The following is an 8905-nucleotide window of genomic DNA, read 5'->3' on the forward strand; positions in this document are numbered from 1 at the left end:
AACACGGTGTCAGTCAAACAAATCCACGAATTGATCATTCAGAAGGTGATAACACAACTGAACAAAAGCATATCATGCATTGAGCAAACTGGGTAAAAACAAAATAGACTACAGTGTATGAGGTGCGCACCTGATTTATAATAGAGAAGACATGCCTTTGTTGCAGCCAAATTGACTCATCAGCAGTGGAAAACACTTGTGTCTGGAGTCAAGGGTTGCATGATAGAGACTGCTGCCGCTCAGCAGATAGATAGATGTCCAGTTAATACAAACTAAGGTCTGAAACTGGGCAGAAATCAGCATTCAGTATTTATTCCGTGGACTCAGCAACCCATCCCAAGTATGGCCGTGTGGCAACCAAATCCCAAACAGGCAGATGCCCATCCGGGGTCCATGAATGAAGCTCAACCACCTTTTCATCACTAGAATTGTTTGGAGGCTCAATAACAGTCAGCCGGTCACCACATGCTCGGAAACCCATGTCCCTGCCCCCTTGCTTAGACTGTACAGGCAATTTTCCAAGAGTGATCCACTTGTTGTCCAGCTTATCATACTGCTTCAAATCATTCTCTCTGTAATCAGCAGCATAAATCTCATTGTTGACAACTGCAAGGCACAGAGGGGCTCCCTCATCTGTCTCGTTGAGCCCCTGAGACATGTTGTCGATGAGCCTCCATGACCGCTGGTTCAAGTCATACTCCTCACCGCATGTCAATAACTCGTGGCTACTGCTAAGACCACCGATCACATAGAACTTGCCGTCCATGAACGCGGCAGAGCATCTGTACCTAGCGCTATTCATGCTGGGAAGGGGTGTCCAAGTATGTGTCTCTGAGTCGTACATCTCTGCGGAGCTCAATATATTATGAGAAGAATCAGCGCCTCCCGCGACATACGCCTTTTCACCGACACTTGCTGACCCAAACAAGTACCGCGGGGGGTACATCGCATCAGCCAGCCATGTCCATGAATTGGTAAGGATGCTATATCTCAAGGCAACCCTTCCGTGGGCCCCAAACACCAGCAGCTCGGTTCATACAGCGAGCGCGCCCCAGATGTAGCTTCCAGCCGGTGGCATCTTGGGCACATGGATCCAGTGCCCAGTGGACGGCTCATAAGCCTCCCACTCGTGGGGATTACCACAAGAGAGGTAGAGCCAGCACTCTGTGACCCCATTCTTCCGACGCAGTCGGTAGATGTCCCCGTTGCGAACCACAGAATTGAAGTCATGGTTGAGGGAGGCAATGGAGCCATAGTCCCACCTGGACAGCCGGTGGAGGCAATAGATGAAGAGGTCACGACCTATCACATGAATGATATTGCTCCACGAGACCTCTCCACCAGCTCCCGCTCCTGACAAAAGTCGACAAATTAATTGACGGGTAATTTATCACATGATCCTGATGGCAAATTGTGTCTGTTAGAAAAGTTATACCTGGAACATGCAGCGCGCAGGAAGTGGACTCCGGTGACCTTGCTGATATCCTGCAGGTTACAACAACCATGAACAGTTAATTGGGGTAGAAGAATTGAACAGTTACGACAACCATGTAGCTCGGCGCTGCCACTACCTTTTATCGCCATGGGAACCAGAATCCACTAGTTGCACGTCGATTATAGCATTGCTCGGATGATTGCTAACTATCCCTATCCTCGACACATACTTCAGATCAGCAGCTGCACCCCCAAATTTTGCGGAGACCTCTCCAAGGCGTGGCATATGCTCGATGCTGATTGATGCAGTACCATGTCGATATTGTTTGCACTGCTCAGACTCCGAAAAAAGTTCAAGTCGTTGGTCCATTCGGGGGATGGAATTGAAAACGAGCCTGAGCTTCCAGAGATTAGGCACTGCATCCGCCTCAAATTTTAGCCAAGCTATTCCACTCATGAACCTCAGCTTCAAGTACTTCAGAGCTGTGAATCCAGCAGCTGTGCCAAAGATTATCTTCATATTAGGTGACTTCTCCACATACAACGACAGAGCAGTGAGGGCGGGCAACCCTCTGAGAATATCAACATCATTTATACAGTCCATCCACTGCAATCTTCAGAATGCATAGGTTGCCAAGTTGGATCTTCCACAAATGCATATCACAAAATATGACGGGGCTGTGAGGTGAGACGTCAAATCTCTGGGTGTGGTGGTTAGGTTTATCCAACATCCACAAAACTCTTGCTTTTGAAGCGTCACCATAGCTAGCCGAGGAGCCGTGAACCACCAGTTTTACAGTTTTCAGGCTGTCATGTTCATACATTAAATAATCCAGAGCATACATGCTTCTCTCCAGATGGTCGGAATCAGAAGAAGGCGGAGTAGAAATGCAAATATCCTGCAGGTGGTTCGGCTTGCAAAGGCTCAGATAGTCACCGACAGACCAATCCAGCAGATTTGTGTGAGGAGGTAGACTGAGGTACAACAAGCGTGAGAGATATATAATGTCCCATGGAACATAAGTGCCTCTTGGTGTATCCATAACATCCAGTGTTTCCAAACATTGCAGCCCTCTCATATAGTTTGGAAGTTTTACGCAGACATCACATACTTTTTTTTTGGTAATGGAGGCATACCCCCGGTCTCTACATCATGATGATGCATGCGGCCTTTTTATTAAAAATCCATAAAGTATCGTCATAAAGGTCTTACAGCTCGCAAACGGAGCAAAACAAAATACATAAACCGGAAAATTACAAGCGGACAAAGACAACCGATACGGTAATAATAAGGATACGCTCTCTAGACTCCTATCCTATTATGCGAACGCCATCTGAACCGGTTGAATATAACCCGAGCCACTATCTCCCATTGGTTGCACCTAGTAACCAAAGGCTCCCTGGAGTCCATAGGAGTGAGTAAGGACCACGTACGGATCCAAGCTGTAGCTCTGAAGATAACCTGCAAAAAAGTTAAGTTGTGTTGTCTGTTAAAAATCATATCATTTCTGCAGTTCCATATAGCCCATAATTGCGAGCATATTCCAATCCGAATACGAGCTGCCGTGATCTGTTCAACCCCAGCTAACCACGTCCCAAACAAAGACACAATATCTACTGGAGGATTGATATTAAAAGCTATATGAATCGTTTTTCAAAATAACTTGGCAAGTGGGCATTTAAGAAATAAATGTTGTATTGTCTCATCCTGAGCACAAAAACAACACCGCGAGTTGCCTACCCATCGCCTCTTAAGTAAGTTGTCCTTTGTGAGTATTACTTGCTTGTGGACAAACCACATTAAAATTTTAATCCGCAAAGGAAACTTAACCTTCCATATATGTAGTGACCTTGAGAGGGGGCCAGAATTAATCAGATCCGTATAAAAAGATTTCACCATAAATATCCCATTTTTAGTTAACTTCCATTGTGTTGAGTCCGGCATGTCGGAGAGTCGAACTTCAATCAATCTCCGAACCAAGTGCATCCACGCTGTCCATCTCTCACCCACTAACGAACGTCTGAACTGGATGTTCAAGGGAATAGTTTGAAGGACGATACCTACGTAATCCTCCTTACGTTGCACAATATTGTAGAGGGTAGGATATTGTAAGGCCAGAGGCGTCTCTCCTAACCACGTATCCTCCCAAAATCTTGTTGACATCCCGTTGCCAACCAAGAATTTGACCCTACGAAAGAACATGTCCTTCGTTCTCATAAGTCCCTTCCACAAGGACCAATCAGTCGGTCTGATGGTAGCCTGGGCTAACGTTTTCGAGTGCAAATACTTATTGCGCAGGATTTGAGACCACATGCCCTCCGCCACTGTCTCTAACCTGTACAACCATTTGCTCATAAGGCATTTATTCTTAGTTTCCAAGTTTTCAATACCGAGGCCCCCTTGGTCTTTAGGTCGACAAAGGATATCCCATCGCGCGAGACGGTATTTCCTCTTGGCCTCATCAGACTGCCAAAAGAAACGAGATCTAAAGAAAACAAGTCGCTTTCGGACCCCTTTCGGAATTTTGAAGAACGAAAGTAAAAACATTGGCATGCTAGTCAATACTGAGTTAATCAGAACTAGCCGTCCATATGACATCAGCTTGCCCTTCCAGCAGCTGAGTTTTTTTTTCAATTCGTTCTTCAATACCTTTCCATTCTTTATTGGATAGCTTACGGTGATGAATCGGAATACCCAAGTAACTGAATGGTAAAGCATCTAATTCGCATCCAAACAATTGTCTGTATATATGTATGTTCCTCGTCTTTGGCCTTCCCAAAACAGAACACCTCGCTCTTATGAAAATGATTTTTAAGCCAGACAATTGTTCGAATAGACACAAGATAAGTTTCATGTTACGTGCCTTAGCCATGTCATGTTGCATGAATAGAATAGTGCCATCAGCATATGTAGAATGGACACCCCTCCATCAACTAGATGAGGAACTAGACCCTCTACATGGCCATCCATAAGGGTAGTGTCGAAATTAAGGTGAACTATGACATCGGTCACTACTTCCAGACGCATAAGGGGTTGAGACAAGGGGATTCCATGTCACCTCTTCTGTTCAATATTGTGGCAGATATTGGATGGCCATGTAGACATCACATACAATCTTCAGATATCTCAGATGGAACAGTTCTGATACTCTAGAGAGATCTATGGACCGGTCTTGGTCGCCATTATGGCTGAAGGTTTAGAACACGAACAAGCTTGAACTCTCCAATGCAAGGCATGCACTCTGATAATCCAAAAACCTCAAGTGAACGTACTTGTGACTTTCTTATGTTTGCTGGTATCTTGGCATACTTTGCATCACCAAGTTGGAGAGATAGTCGACGGACCTTATGAGAAAGTGCCAAAATCTTTCTTGTGATATACTACCACAACGAAATTCTCTTCTGCAGACTTATGTGCAATAAGATCATGAACCATGTTCTGAAATGTGCAGGACACCACCTCATTGTTGAAGTTGATAGACACAGGTTGGATAAATCCTCTATCAACAAGTTCATCGAAATACATTCCTGCAACTTCTTCCATATTTTTCCCTTCCCTTGCAGCAAGAAACCCTTCAGCCACCCATTGCCTGACCAGGTCATGTTTGAAGATTATGGAGCCCTCTGGATACATACAGAGCTGGAGCAAGCATGTGTCGAGGTAATGAGGAAGGCTGTTGAAGCTGAGGTTCAGTACTTGTCTCGTTCTTTCTGAACTTGAATTTGATGAAAAACAAGACACTAACGAATCATGTATCTGTGTCAGTAAATCCACTGATACAGAAGGCTGGTTTGCTAAAAGACTAGCAATGCTGATGGTGGCTAGCGGCAAACCACCGCATGCCAAAGAATAGCTGATGGTTTGCTAAAAGATTGAAACTTGTTTCAGTTCTTCAGGACAGTCACTTTCAGAACCAAAAAGCCTGTCAAAGAATAGCTTCCTTGAGTGATCATCATCCAAAGGATTCACCTCAAAAACTTGTTCTGGGTCAACGCTGCAACATGCTAATGCAACGTCTTCAATGCTGAGGTATTATTCTGCTTCCTTGACTACACTTGGGCAAAAGCTGATTAATAACATCCCATGCTGCTGTATCCCATAAATCATCAACAACAAGTAGATATCTGCATGTCAAGAATGCACGCATGTCACATTTATGTGTCAGGCTAAAAGTAACAACAGTTAGATATGCTAGAAAAGAAAGAATTTTTAGTCCATACATGTGCAGGACTTATATGGTATTAATCTGAAGTTAAATGTTACTGCCAGCATCAAGTTAGTGATCATCAAGATTAAAACTAATGTCCGTTTACTCGACAGACATGTACTGAAGCTTTTCTAGCTCATTGTAAAGCTTACTATCGAGCTTTTCTACCTCACTGTAAAGCTTGTCTGAAAAACATCTTTTCAGAAATTGACTATATATCATCATGCCTTTTTTTGTCAAAAACAAAAGAGCAACCTGTAGGGATTTAATGTAGTACATGCGATTCTGGACCATGTCGAAAATAAGTACATACTTTGCAATACAACTAGTACATACGATTTGCATGTGGAAAATAAGTACCTCTTGCCATGTAGATAATTCCTGATATTTTCAGCAGTAACGCGAAATTCATCGGAAGCGTCTTGGCTTGCTTGGGGTTGCTTCCGCTGGAATTGTGATATCATGTCGCAGAAAAGCCTCTTCATATCAGGCTTTTTGGACACCCGGACGAAAGCCCGACAATGGAATTTCCTCCCAATTTTATTGTACAACACTTTGGCAAGCACTGTTTTCCCAAGACACCCAGATCCATGAATAGACACTACCTTGAGCTGTTGATCCGCGTCGTTAAACAAAGAGTTGATAAAGTTGCTCATCCGAGCATCAATTACTAGGCCGGAACAAGTTTTCTCACAGGGCAGTGGCAGCATTGGCATCATAGGCCCAATGGCTGAAAATCTAAGTGCCGCCGAGGTGCTACAACAATGGAGCTGGTACCTCTCATACCGTTGGATTGCCTCCCCGGCATAGATCCTGAATTCTGATACCTTTTCAACCATCTGTTGGTACCACTTGAGCTTCCTGGGAGCACGAATGACATCAGCACAAATGGTTTTGGAGATAAAATGTCCTGACACATCAGGAGCTGCATATTCAATATGTTTCTGCCACTTGAGCCTCTTGGGAATCTTAACATGAGTCATCTTGTGGTCAGATTTATAGCCAAGAAACTCAGGGGGCACAAAGTTGTCAATACAATCTTGGATGTCATAAGATAACTCCTGTGCCTCTTTCATCCAGCACTTGGCCGCCAGGGGAGGGTCCTCCACCTCTATCAGATCTTCAAGGTATGCGCATATTTCTTTAAGATCATCTTTGAGGAGTTGCGACCTATCATTGACCCCCTTGGTCAGCTTGCATCCATCAGGACCTAGCATCATGTGAAGCTTCTTAAGAAGGGGTCTCATGGCACCCAGAGAAACACTAATACTGGCATCCATCTCTCTGCCTCTACCTCCTATTGAAACATCTGGGAAAAAACATAGACGAGAAAGAACGATTTAATTTACACAATGGATGTTGCATGTAATAAATAACTAACAGTACATGCCACACTCACATCTATTTCTATTCACATAACTGACATTCAGAAAAGCTAAATTATATCGATTTTCTACTTTGTACTTCAATCGTCATATCCACCAACACATTTAAATTGTGGAACAAACTAATTGCTTATACACATTTCTTTTTGATAAAGACTAGACTTTATTGACTCAAAATGAAGCATCGAAGATACAAGCACAATGAGCACACACCCGTTGTCTGCATGACTAGGACGCTCACAACCAACATTAACACATATAAAAAAAACACAGGCAAGGAGAAAGTTCATAAAAAACAGAAGCTCAACCTTGTTTATTCAACCAATTTGGCAGACGACCACTCGTAGAACTTGTGGATGAGCTATGTAATCTTGTGTCCGGCCGGTTGTGGTCGTGTTTTATTTTTACTTTTTTTTGGTATTCAATGACTTGAACTTGTTTTCATGTTTCTGATGCACAGAGGCCGGGGTACTCCCCTTTTCAGAAACAACAATTGCTCTGTAATATAAGGGCAGCAAGTTTGGGATTACCTAATTAGCTTGCCGGAGTTCATTCTAGTCATTCTGAATGGGAGGCCGACACTTGTGCTGCCTTCCATGACACCAAGGCATCCACCCGCACCGACAAGTATAGCGCAGGCACCTCCCACAGCAACTAGTGTATCTATATCACCTAGTACGCAGAGGCAGGTGGTAATCCTCCTTTTAGAACAAATCTATATCATCTAGTTAGTTGAATGCAATGTCGACAAGAGACAAATCTTTGTACTATGTTTATAACTAGCTAATTTTGCCCTCTTATATAATCGATATAGATAATTTATTCTAGAGTGTTTGCTGTCTTCATAGCCACAATTTGAAGTGCACTCTTCACTTTGGAGACAATGTGATCGATCATGGCGGGAGTTACAACCGTTTACATATACTGGAGGGATGGTGATTACAAGCGTTTATACACTACATTCATTCGAATTAGAACATCAAAGCTAGAAATTTAAATGCAGTTCAAAATCACAGAAGCTACTTCTCCATTTAATATGCTATCACTACTGGATTTTCTTTTTCCTTGTGCGGCCTCTGTTTTAGGTCAATAGAGCTACTTTGGTTTTCATGTCACCACCTTCTCCCTCCATTCACAAATATAAGATGTTCTAACTTTTTTCTAAATCGGATATACATAGAAACGATTTAGTGTGTTTGTTGACTCATTTCAGTCTATGTGTAGTCTATATTAAAAGTACCAGAAATGTTTTATATTTATGAACGGATGGATATTTAAAACACAAGCCACCACCACAAATCTACTAAATGTTTTATCCAAGCGATTTGTTCATCTGGAAGGCAGGTGGCGCGCACTTTTTTAAAGGTAGATCAATCCCTGCCCTCTAGACCGGTTGATGTGCACAAACATATATGATTGATTATTCAGTGATGGCAAGAAAAGTTAAGCATTGATGCTCAACAAATTGGCCTACATAAAGAGGAGGAAAATATAGGAGAAAACGCTGGAAGCATGTTGAGGGCTGCCTCCTCGTCGCTTCTAGACACTGCCTCATCACCATCTGGGAGTTTCCTACCGTATTAGTCGATCTGCCCTAGCTGGATGTGGGGGCCAACGACGCCATTGCACCTCGCCACAAGGAGGCCGATACCGCTATCTATAGGGCATGCGTCATTGACGACACACTTGTATACCGAAAAAGACTTTCGCCCCGCTTTATATATAAAGCAACGACCAGAAGTATAAATCCGGGTACAACACACAACCATCCACACACCACACACTCAAGGCAAGATACAAGGGTGCCGATGCACCGCAACATAACCCAATCGACCACCAAGCACACTACCAAACACTTGGGGCCGACGAGGACCTTCC

General features: G+C 43.5%; 1 pseudogene; it reads right to left on the bottom strand.

Moving 5' to 3' along the window:
- Window positions 1-310: 310 nt before the first annotated feature.
- Window positions 311-7726, bottom strand: LOC109768513 (disease resistance protein RGA5-like; annotated as a pseudogene).
- Between the last annotated feature and the right edge of the window lie 1179 nt (window positions 7727-8905).

The sequence above is a fragment of the Aegilops tauschii genome, chromosome 7 (assembly GCF_002575655.3).
Source record: "Aegilops tauschii subsp. strangulata cultivar AL8/78 chromosome 7, Aet v6.0, whole genome shotgun sequence".
Taxonomy (NCBI): Eukaryota; Viridiplantae; Streptophyta; class Magnoliopsida; order Poales; family Poaceae; genus Aegilops; species Aegilops tauschii.